This window comes from Lolium rigidum, unplaced genomic scaffold (assembly GCF_022539505.1).
Source record: "Lolium rigidum isolate FL_2022 unplaced genomic scaffold, APGP_CSIRO_Lrig_0.1 contig_33265_1, whole genome shotgun sequence".
NCBI classification, from domain to species: domain Eukaryota; kingdom Viridiplantae; phylum Streptophyta; class Magnoliopsida; order Poales; family Poaceae; genus Lolium; species Lolium rigidum.
The window spans coordinates 1-13,036 of record NW_025900227.1 but is presented as its reverse complement, the minus strand read 5'-3'; positions in this window follow the sequence as shown (position 1 = coordinate 13,036).

Genomic DNA, 13,036 nt, shown 5'->3' with positions numbered 1-13,036 from the left:
TAGCAGGGATAGCCAATGCTCAAGCAGCAAATAGAAACCCACAAGGGCCTAGGAGTGAGATTCACTTACCACCTCCCCCCGCGATCACGGACGAAAATCGACACCAGCTCAGAATAGCGGCAGCACCACACCCACCTTCATATGTTGATCCTAGCTCCAATGGCGCGGTCTCGATGATTCAGAAAGTTAGACCATCTAACAGAGCACAGAAGGTAATATCACGGCAAGTGTTCATGGCAGAGAAGATGCCTCCACCAACAATAGAGTACCTACATTGGTCGGGACAGGACATTGGCTTCACAATTGCGGATCACCCGCAGCAAGTTCCTCGACCAGGGCAGTCAGCACTCATCTTGCCAGCAGTGATCGCAGGGTTTGACGTATCTCGAGTATTTATAGACGGAGGCAGCAACCTAAACCTTATGTATGTAGACACATTGAGGAAGATGAACATATCATTGGCAAATCTAAAACCAACTGACACGCGTTTCCATGGAATCACACCAGAGAAGCCGAGTTATCCGTTGGGAAGGATTCATCTCGGCGTTCAGTTTGGGACCCGAGAAAATTACAGGATAGAAAGATTGGAGTTTGAAGTTGTGGATTTCCCGTCGCAATATCATGCCTTGTTAGGGCGACCAGCATATGCGAGGTTTATGGCGGTACCACATTACACATATCTGTTATGGAGGTTACCTGGACCTAAGGGGCCAATCACGGTTAAAGGAAGCTTCGCGCTAGCCGATAAATGTGACAAGGACTTTCATCGACTATCAGAAACTTTCGGGATGCAAGCAGAGTATGCGGCGTCAAGGCTCATGACTAATTATGATGTGCTGCCAGATGTAGGGAGACCTAACAAGGAATCGACCTTTAGCACGGCGAAAGACTCCAAGGAAGTGCAGATTCACCCGACAGATCCGAAGAAAACGACGTCCATCGCGACAAACATGGACCTCGCATAGGAAAGCGCGCTCGTCGAGTTCCTCCGTGAGCACTGGAAAATCTTCGCATGGTGTCCAGCTGACATGCCAGGAGTACCCAGGGAACTTGCCGAGCACCACCTAAACTTGGACCCAATAGCGAGACCAATCAAACAACCTTTGCGGCGTTTTTCGGAACCAAACCGCAAAGCCATGCTGTCAGAAATTGATCGACTCAGAGAAGCTGGTTTCATTAAAGAAATATCTACAGAGGCCACGTGGGTAGCTAACCCAGTGATGGTGCCGAAGAAAAACACGAAAGTTCTTCGCATGTGTGTCGACTTTACGTGCCTCAATAAACATTGTCCAAAGGATCACTTTCCCCTCCCAAGGATCGATCAAATTATCGACTCCACGGCAGGATGCGAACGTCTTTCCTTCTTGGATGCATATTCTGGTTATAACTAGATCAGATTAAAATAAGACGACGAAGCCAAGACAGCGTTCATCACACCGTATGGCGTGTTTTGTTACAGAACAATGCCTTTTGGATTGAAAAACGCGGGAGCAACATATCAGCGGATGATGCAGAAGTGCCTAGCAACACAGATTGGAAAAAACGTACAAGTGTACATTGATGATGTCGTCATAACTTCAAAAAAGGGGGCAACGTTGATCGAGGATTTGAAAGAAACCTTCGACAACCTCGACAAATTTTGTCTCAAGCTGAATCCGACCAAATGTTCTTTCGGCGTTCCTGCGGGAGAACTTCTTGGGTTCCTGGTTTCAGCAAGTGGGATTGAAGCAAATCCCGAAAAAATCCAAGCTATCGTAACAATGAGGAAGCCAACAAAGTTGAAAGAAATACAACAATTAACCGGGCGAGTCGCAGCTTTAGCTGGATTCGTCGCCAGGCTGGGAGAAAAGGCGCTACCGTTCTACGCCTTAATTAAATAAGGAGAAAAGTTCCAGTGGAACGAAGAGGCAGATAGAGCCTTCGAGGATCTCAAACGGACAATTTCGACACCACCAATCTTGGTGGCGCCAAAAGAGAAGGAACCACTCCTGTTGTACATTGCGGCTACACCCCAGGTGGTCAGTACGGCGCTAGTTGTCGAAAGAGAAGAAGAAGGAAAACTCCATGGAGTACAGAGACCGGTATACTTCATCAGTGAAGTTTTATCGCCTTCAAAACAGCGGTACCCGCAGTACCAGAAGCTAGCATACGGAGTGTTTACAACCGCAAGAAAATTGCGGCACTATTTTTCGGCACATCCGATAATAGTGGTCAACGAGGCACCTCTATCCAATATACTAAACAATCCAGAAGCTACAGGCCGTGTCTCCCTTTGGGGAATAGAACTTTCCCCTCGGGACATCACATATGAAAAAAGAAAAGCAATAAAGTCGCAAATTTTGCCAGATTTCATCGCAGAGTGGATGGAGTTGCAAAATACAGGACCTCCGGACTTATCGAGAACTTGGACCATGAACTTCGATGGATCCAAGAGATTAGAGGGAGCTGGAGCAGGCGTGATTCTCATATCACCTGAAGGCGACAAGTTAAAGTATGTCTTACGGATGACGTTCCCAAACGCGTCTAACAACGAGGCAGAATACGAAGCTCTCATACATGGGATGAAGATGGCGAAAGCTTGTGGCGCAACTCGACTAAAAATCTTTGGCGACTCACAATTGGTGGCCCAACAAGTCATGAACCAATGTGATGCAGTCAACGATAGCATGGTGGCGTACAAAGAAATGTATAACGAGCTGGAGAAACTGTTTGATGGATGCGAGGTAAACCACATCAGCAGGTTAAGCAATGACGAAGCCGATGTTCTCGCAAACATCGGGTCGCAGTGTCTCGCGATTCCTCCAGGTGTGTTCTGGGAAGAGATAACAGAGAGATCCACAAAGCCGAAGAAATCAAAAAAGAAGGAGAAGGATGAAAAATCCTCGGGGGCGGTGCAAGAAACACTGGAAGAAGAAGAAGAGGAACAGGATCTAGTACTAATGGTACAAATTCCATGGATGCAGGCATACATATCATACATCCTAAGAAAAACAATACCCGACGATCCGAGCTTGAAGCAAGGCGAGTTATTAGGCGTTCCAAAGCTTTCACTGTGATCAAAGGAGAGCTATACAAACGAAGTATCTCGGGTGTGTTACAAAGATGCGTTACACCCGAAGAAGGAAGAATAATTCTGAAGGAAGTACACGAAGGAGTATGCGGTCATCACGCAAGTAGCCGAGCTATCGCGGCCAAGGTTTTTCGAGCTGGATTTTACTGGTTAACAGCAATTGAGGACGCGAAGGAGATAGTGCGAACTTGTGATGCGTGCCAGAGATTTGCCGCAAAGCCCCACTCTCCGGCAGCGAAACTAATGCCAATACCATTATCTTGGCCCTTCGCGCAATGGGGTCTCGACATGGTGGGAAAGTTACACAAAACCTCGCCAGGAGGATACGAGTATATGCTCGTCGCTGTCGACAAATTCACCAAGGGGATAGAAGCGAAGCCGATAAATTCACCAGATGCAGCGTCAGCCATAAAGTTCGTGAAGAGCATTGTTTTTCGATTTGGAGTACCTCATAGCATTGTCACGGACAATGGCAGTAACTTCACATCCAAGGAATTCAAGGCGTATTGTGCAGAGGTGGGCATCAAATTGCACTTCGCGTCAGTCGCGCATCCTCAAACCAATGGCCAAGTCGAGAAAGCCAATGGTATCATCTGCAATGGCATCAAGAAGCGTTTGTTAGGGCCACTGGAAAAAGCTCGACACACTTGGCCAGAAGAGCTGCCGAGCGTGTTATGGAGCATTCGAACAACGCCAAATACAGCGACACTGAAGACTCCATTTTTCCTGGTCCATGGGGCAGAGGTAGTGCTGCCGATAGAAATAGAGCACGACTCTCCGAGAGTCACGGAATACAATGAAGAAGCTTCCAGGAGAGCATTGGAAGACGATGTTGACGCACTCGACGAAGCTCGAGACGAAGTACTGTCAAGGGTCACTAAATATCAGCAAGACCTGAAAAATTACCACAGTCGACGTTTGCGACCAAGGTCCTTTCAAGTTGGAGACTTAGTTCGCGACTCAATCAAGATCGTACTCGAAAAACTCGAGTCACCATGGCTTGGCCCTTACGTCGTCACGGAAGTAATCGAAGGAGGAGCATATAGGATCAAAGATAAGAAGACAGGGGTTCCCGAGAAAACCCCTGGAACGTAGCGCAGCCTAAGGCGTTTTTACGCCTAGTGCCGAAATATAGCTCTCCTTGTAAAAATACAATGTACCGAAACGCCCGCGAGTTTTCGAGACGCACTCTTTTCCTTTTCGGAGCACCGAGTGGGGCCGGAAAAGGTTTTTAATGAGGCGGGCTCGCGGTGCTGCAATATAATAAAGATAGTTGAATCATATATCTTTTCGGCAGGCTCGGGGGCTTATACCCAGAAGATACTATATATATATATATATATATATATATATATATATATATATAATGTCGACGAATACACCATGCAAAATATCTCGCCTTGGTGCAAAACACCTCGTCAAAATAAAACAGTGGTGCAAAATAGCTATCGACATAAGGCTCAGGGGCTAACACCTGCAAAATAGCACTCAATATAATTTATTTTGCTTTGGGTCAATGATACGTCTCCGACGTATCGATAATTTCTTATGTTCCATGCCACATTATTGATGATATCTACATGTTTTATGCACACTTTATGTCATATTCGTGCATTTTCCGGAACTAACCTATTGACGAGATGCCGAAGGGCCGGCTCTCGTTTTCTGCTGTTTTTGGTTCCGTAAATCCTAGTAAGGAAATATTCTCGGAATCGGACGAAATCAAGACCCGACATCCTATTTTTCCACGAAGCTTCCGGAACACCCGGAAGGACCGCAGGGGGCCACAGGCCCACCGGACCATAGGCCGGCGCGGCTCGGGTGTGGCCCGCGCCACCCTATGGTGTCGCCGCCTCTTCGACCCTCTGACGCCGCCTCTTCGCCTATAAGAAGCCCCTCGACCTAAAACCTCGATACGAAAAAGCCACGGTACGAGAAACCTTCCAGAGCCGCCGCCATCGCGAAGCCAAGATCTGGGGGACAGGAGTCTCGTTCCGGCACGCCGCCGGGACGGGGAAGTGCCCCCGAAGGCTTCTCCATCAACACCACCGCCATCTTCATCAACGCTGCTTGTCTCCCATGAGGAGGGAGTAGTTCTCCATCGAGGCTCGGGGCTGTACCGGTAGCTATGTGGTTCATCTCTCTCCTATGTACTTCAATACAATAATCTCATGAGCTGCCTTACATGATTGAGATTCATATGATGATGCTTGTAATCTAGATGTCATTATGCTAGTCAAGTGAGTTTTACTTATGTTATCTCCTGGAGACTCCTTGTCCCACGTGTGTAAAGGTGACGAGTGTGTGCACCGTGTGGGTCTCTTAGGCTATATTTCACAGAATACTTATTCATCGTTATGAAGAGCACGATGAAGTGCTTATTTATATCTCTTTATGATTGCAATGTGTTTTGTATCACAATTTATCTATGTGCTACTCTAGCAATGTTATTAAAGTAGTTTTATTCCTCCCGCACGGTGTAATGGTGACAGTGTGTGCATCCGTGTTAGTACTTGGCGTATGCTATGATTATGATCTCTTGTAGATTATGAAGTTAACTATTGCTATGATGGTATTGATGTGATCTATTCCTCCTACATAGTGTGAAGGTGACAGTGTGCATACTATGTTAGTACTTGGTTTAGTCGAATTGATCTTTCATGCACTCTAAGGTTATTTAAATATGAACATTGAATTGTGGAGCTTGTTAACTCCGGCATTGAGGGTTCGTGTAATCCTACGCAATGTGTTCATCATCCAACAAGAGTGTAGAGTATGCATTTATCTATTCTGTTATGTGATCAATGTTGAGAGTGTCCACTAGTGAAAGTGTAATCCCTAGGCCTTGTTCCTAAATACTGCTATCGCTGCTTGTTTACTGTTTTACTGTGTTACTACTGCTGCAATACTACCACCATCAACTACACGCCAGCAAGCTATTTTCTGGCGCCATTACTACTGCTCATATTCATTCATACCACCTGTATTTCACTATCTCTTCGCCGAACTAGTGCACCTATTAGGTGTGTTGGGGACACAAGAGACTTCTTGCTTTGTGGTTGCAGGGTTGCATGAGAGGGATATCTTTGACCTCTTCCTCCCCGAGTTCGATAAACCTTGGGTGATCCACTTAAGGGAAAACTTGCTCGCTGTTCTACAAACCTCTCGCTCTTGGAGGCCCAACACTGTCTACAGGAAAAGGAGGGGGCGTAGACATCAAGCTATTTTCTGGCGCCGTTGCCGGGGAGGAAAGTTAAAAGGTACTCACACTCCGGATCTCGGCTACTAAGCTATTTTCGCCGTTGTAGGTACTCGAAGCTATTTCCTTTAGATCCTGCAATTGCATCTTTTTGTTTCTTGTTTACACTAGTTAGGCCTAATGGAAAACAACACAATGAGAGATCTTTATGAACTTTATCTTGAATTAGGACATGATGTGTTTGAAGAGAGAATTAAAAAACCCATGGAACTTATGCATGCTAATGGGAATGTTATCAGTATGAATGCTTTGAACACTATTGTTGCTAATGCTATGGAAAATTCTAAGCTTGGGGAAGCTGGCTTTGATGAGCATGATAGTCCCCCAAGCATTGAGGAGAAAATTTACTTTGATGATACCTTGCCTCCTATATTTGATGATGAAAATAATAATGATAGCTACTTTGTTAAATTTGCTCCCACTACAACTAATAAAATTGATTGTGCTTATGTGGAGAGTAATGATACTTTTATGCATGTGAATAAGAATTCTTTATGTGATACTTATATTGTTGAGTTTGTTCATAATGCCTCTGAAAGTTATTATGAGAGAGGAAAATATGGTTGTAGAAATTTTCATGTTACTAAAACACCTCTCTATATGCTGAAATTTTTGAAGTTACACTGGTTTTATCTTCCTATGCTTGTTACTTTGCTCTTCATGAACTTGTTTATTTACAAGATTCCTATGCATAGGAAGCATGTTAGACTTAAATTTGTTTTGAATTTGCCTCTTGATGCACTCTTATGCTTCAACTACTATTTCTTACGAATGCATCATTAAAACTGCTGAGCCCATCTTAATGGCTATAAAGAAAGAACTTCTTGGGAGATAACCCATGTGTTATTTTGCTACAGTACTTTGTTTTATATTTGTGTCTTGGAAGTTGTTTACTACTGTAGCAACCTCTCCTTATCTTAGTTTTGTGTTTTGTTGTGCCAAGTAAAGTCGTTGATAGCAAGGTTGATACTAGATTTGGATTACTGCGCAGAAACAGATTTCTTGCTGTCACGAATTTCGACCTGCCTCTCTCGTAGGTAACTCAGAAAAATCTGCCAATTTACGTGCTTGATCCTCAGATATGTACGCAACTTTCATTCAATTTGGGCATTTTAATCTGAGCAAGTCTGGTGCCATTTTAAAATTCGTCTTTACGGACTGTTCTGTTTTGACAGATTCTGCCTTTTATTTCGCATTGCTTCTTTCTTTGTGTTGGGTGGATTTCTTTGTTCCATTACCTTCCAGTAGCTTTGGGCAATGTCCGGAAGTGTTAAGAATGATTGTGTCACCTCTGAACATGTGAGTTTTTGATTATGCACTAACCCTCTAATGAGTTTGTTTTGAGTTTGGTGTGGAGGAAGTTTTCAAGGGTCAAGAGAGGAGGATGATATACTACGATCAAGAAGAGTGAAAAGTCTAAGCTTGGGGATGCCCCGGTGGTTCATCCCTGCATATTTCAAGAAGACTCAAGCGTCTAAGCTTGGGGATGCCCAAGGCATCCCCTTCTTCATCGACAATTTATCAGGTTTCTTCTCTTGAAACTATATTTTTATTCGGTCACATCTTATGTACTTTACTTGGAGCGTCTGTTTGTTTTTGTTTCTGTTTTTGTTTGAATAAATGCTTGTGTGGGAGAGAGACACGCTCCGCTGGTTCGTATGAACACATGTGTTCTTAGCTTTTAATGTTCATGGCGAAGGTTGAAACTGCTTCGTTTATTGTTATATGGTTGGAATCGGGAAATGCTACATGTAGTAATTGATAAAATGTCTTGGATAATTCGATACTTGGCAATTGTTGTGCTCATGTTTAAGCTCTTGCATCATATACTTTGCACCCATTAATGAAGAAATACATAGAGCTTGCTAAAATTTGGTTTGCATAATTGGTCTCTCTAAGGTCTAGATAATTTCTAGTAAAAAGTTTGAACAACAAGGAAGACGGTGTAGGGTCTTATAATGTTTACAATATGTCTTTTATGTGAGTTTTGCTGCACCGGTTCATCCTTGTGTTTGTTTCAAATAACCTTGCTAGCCTAAAACCTTGTATCGAGAGGGAATACTTCTCATGCATCCAAAATCCTTGAGCCAACCACTATGCCATTTGTGTCCACCATACCTACCTACTGCATGGTATTTCTCCGCCATTCCAAAGTAAATTGCTTGAGTGCTATCTTTAAACAATTCAAAAGTTATTACTTCTTATTTGTGTCAATGTTTTATAGCTCATGAGGAAGTATGTGGTGTTTATCTTTCGATCTTGTCATTTACTTCGGACAGACTTTCACCAATGGACTAGTGGCTCATCCGCTTATCCAATAATTTTGCAAAAAGAGCTGGCAATGGGGTTCCCAGCCCCAATTAATTAACTTTCATTAATAATTCTCTTCACATGTTTTGCTCGATTCATCGGTAAGCAACTTAATTTTGCAAATAGACACTCCTCCATGGTATGTGAATGTTGGAAGGCACCCGAGGATTCGGTTAGCCATGGCTTGTGTAAGCAAAAGGTTGGGAGGAGTGTCATCCATAAATAAAGAAAAACTAAACTAAAGTACATGTGTAAACAAAAGAGAAGAGGGATGATCTACCTTGCTTGGTAGAGATAACGTCCTTCATGGGAGCCGCTCTTGAAGGTCCGGTTGATGAGGTAGTTAGAGTGCCCACTACCATTCGTTGACAACAACAAACACCTCTCAAAATTTTACTTTTATGCTCTCTTTATGTTTTCAAAACCAAAGCTCTAGCACAAATATAGCAATCGATGCTTTCCTCTTTGAAGGACCTTTCTTTTACTTTTATGTTGAGTCAGTTCACCTATTTCTTTCCACCTCAAGAAGCAAACACTTGTGTGAACTGTGCATTGATTCCTACATACTTGCATATTGCACTTGTTATATTACTCTACATTGACAATATCCATGAGATATACATGTTATAAGTTGAAAGCAACCACTGAAACTCAATCTTCCTTTGTGTTGCTTCAATACCTTTACTTTGATTTATTGCTTTATGAGTTAACTCTTATGCAAGACTTATTGATGCTTGTCTTGAAGTACTATTCATGAAAAGTCTTTGCTTTATGATTCATTTGTTTACTCATGTCATTACCATTGTTTTGATCGCTGCATTCATTACATATGTTTACAAATAGTATGATCAAGTTTATGACGGCATGTCACTTCAGAAATTATCTTTGTTATCGTTTTACCTGCTCGGGACGAGCAGAACTAAGCTTGGGGATGCTGATACGTCTCCGACGTATCGATAATTTCTTATGTTCCATGCCACATTATTGATGATATCTACATGTTTTATGCACACTTTATGTCATATTCGTGCATTTTCCGGAACTAACCTATTGACGAGATGCCGAAGGGCCGGTTCTCGTTTTCTGCTGTTTTTGGTTCCGAAATCCTAGTAAGGAAATATTCTCGGAATCGGACGAAATCAAGACCCGAGCATCCTATTTTTCCACGAAGCTTCCGGAACACCGGGAAGGACCGGAGGGGGCCACGGAGCCCACCAGACCATAGGCCGGCGCGGCCTGGGTGTGGCCCACGCCACCCTATGGTGTCGCCGCCTCTTCGACCCTCTGTCGCCGCCTCTTCGCCTATAAGAAGCCCCTCGACCTAAAACCTCGATACGAAAAAGCCACGGTACGAGAAACCTTCCAGAGCCGCCGCCATCGCGAAGCCAAGATCTGGGGGACGGGAGTCTCTGTTCCGGCACGCCGCCGGGACGGGGAAGTGCCCCCGGAAGGCTTCTCCATCAACACCACCGCCATCTTCATCAACGCTGCTGTCTCCCATGAGGAGGGAGTAGTTCTCCATCGAGGCTCGGGGCTGTACCGGTAGCTATGTGGTTCATCTCTCTCCTATGTACTTCAATACAATAATCTCATGAGCTGCCTTACATGATTGAGATTCATATGATGATGCTTGTAATCTAGATGTCATTATGCTAGTCAAGTGAGTTTTACTTATGTGATCTCCGGAGACTCCTTGTCCCACGTGTGTAAAGGTGACTAGTGTGTGCACCGTGTGGGTCTCTTAGGCTATATTTCACAGAATACTTATTCACTGTTATGAAGAGCATAGTGAAGTGCTTATTTATATCTCTTTATGATTGCAATGTGTTTTGTATCACAATTTATCTATGTGCTACTCTAGCAATGTTATTAAAGTAGTTTTATTCCTCCTGCACGGTGTAATGGTGACAGTGTGTGCATCCGTGTTAGTACTTGGCGTATGCTATGATTATGATCTCTTGTAGATTATGAAGTTAACTATTGCTATGATGGTATTGATGTGATCTATTCCTCCTACATAGTGTGAAGGTGACGAGTGTGCATACTATGTTAGTACTTGGTTTAGTCGAATTGATCTTTCATGCACTCTAAGGTTATTTAAATATGAACATTGAATTGTGGAGCTTGTTAACTCCGGCATTGAGGGTTCGTGTAATCCTACGCAATGTGTTCATCATCCAACAAGAGTGTAGAGTATGCATTTATCTATTACGTTATGTGATCAATGTTGAGAGTGTCCACTAGTGAAAGTGTAATCCCTAGGCCTTGTTCCTAAATACGCTATCGCTGCTTGTTTCTTGTTTTCTTGTGTTACTACTTGCTTGCAATACTACCACCATCAACTACACGCCAGCAAGCTATTTTTCGGCGCCATTACTACTTGCTCATATTCATTCATACCACCTGTATTTCACTATCTCTTCGCCGAACTAGTGCACCTATTAGGTGTGTTGGGGACACAAGAGACTTCTTGCTTTGTGGTTGCGGGGTTGCATGAGAGGGATATCTTTGACCTCTTCCTCCACGAGTTCGATAAACCTTGGGTGATCCACTTAAGGGAAAACTTGCTGCTGTTCTACAAACCTCTGCTCTTGGAGGCCCAACACTGTCTACAGGAAAAGGAGGGGGCGTAGACATCAGTCAACCTCGCATTATAAAAAGAAAACATCGCCAACAAAACGCCCGGGGGCTTGGCAATGAAAAAGCAACGAATTCAGTAACTTTACAATATAGATTATGTTTACAACATACAGGATACAAGAAGTAAATTTTTAATTGTTGCCCAGTATATTATCTATGGTCAAACGTTCATTATTTACAGCACGAGTGCTATGTTCCGCATAACTACCCTTCACGAAGAATTCGGCGTCCATCCGAAGAAGTTCATCCATCATGTCCTCAGCAACAGGAGTTACAACGTCATCATACTTGCCGAAGTTCCTTTTCCTTTTGTTCATCTTAGCCAGGCACTTCGGAACAATTTGACGCATGTCTAACTTCGGGCAGCAGATTTTTATCATGATCATAGCAAACCTTGCGCCAGCAGCTAGTTGGGCTCGCACAAAGCCATGGATTCGAGGAGCATCCCGAAATTTTTCCATCAGCGCAGGAAGGGTTTCTGGCATTTTATTACGTGGAAACATGGTGCCGTAGACCAGAGACAAGGTCCTCGTACAGAAGTCGAGAAATCCGCGGACTTGAAGCGCACGATCTTGAAATCTGACGATCTGGCGGGTACGTTCAGGTGTGCCCCAAAAATTAGAACCATGTTCCTGCGCAAGTCTGAGAAGCGCATTGGATCGAGCTTCAACACGCTCATCTTCGGCGGCAGCGTCCAAGAAAGAACCTATTTTGAAAGAATCAGCAGAAATAGAGGAGACAAGCAAGAGGAAAAAGAAAAAAAGGCTGCGTTATTGAGGCACACCTGTCATATCCAAACTAGCATCTGTCAGTAGCTGAAGCATAAAATTCTCTCGAGCAGAAGCTGCAGCAGCCTCAGCAACCACAGTTTCCTTTTCAGCTATGGCATCTTGAGCTTGTCGAAGTGCAATTTTTTCCCTCTCGGAAGATTTTCGAGATTGCTCCATTAGTACAAATGATTGCTTCTTCGTGGATTGGAGTTCTTGGCGAAGTTCCTCCAAATCTGGTGTTGAACCTTTATTCGACGAATTTTCAATAACTTCGGCAGCAACATGTGTTTTCTTCAAGCGGGATGAAGAAGGAAAAACTTCGGAAGGACGAGGAGTTGAAGTATAGTTGTCAAAAATCAACTGAAAACAAAAATTTCGACATCAATCATCAAGCAAGGATAGATTTCCATTGATTCTCAAAGTATATACATGGCTATTACAAAAGAAGGATTCCTAACGAACTACTGAAGCAGTTGTCACTACAATTACTACGGCGACAGTGCCAAAAGAGAGAAAACTAAAAGAGAAGGCAGGGCGGTCTACTTGACCTCCGGCTTCGAAGAACCGGGGCGAGGAGCTGGTTGATATCCAAGATAGGCAAGGATCTTCTTCGAGTTGGGCTTGGCAGCCTTAATCAGTGCCTGCCACTTCTTCGTCTCCATTTCCTCCATATCGCCGACCTTTGCCCAGTCAACGTCTTGCTGGCTGTCAGCAACCAAGGCAATGGTACCTTCAACGCCAACTTTTAACCCCTCTTGGCGAAGTTGGAGTCCAAGGTTTTCTTGAGGATTGAAGCACTTGGCGAGAGCGACAAAAGTCGCGGGCACTTCCTTCTTCTTGAAAAAGTATGGAAAAAGCCGCGACAGGCCAATCTTCGCTTCAGTAAGGCCATCGCGGGCCTCATCAGCATGGATCTCAAGAAGAGAAAGCGTGTCAAGGAGCTGGTCACCTTCGGGACCTTCCAGCTCATATTCTTGACCGGTTCTC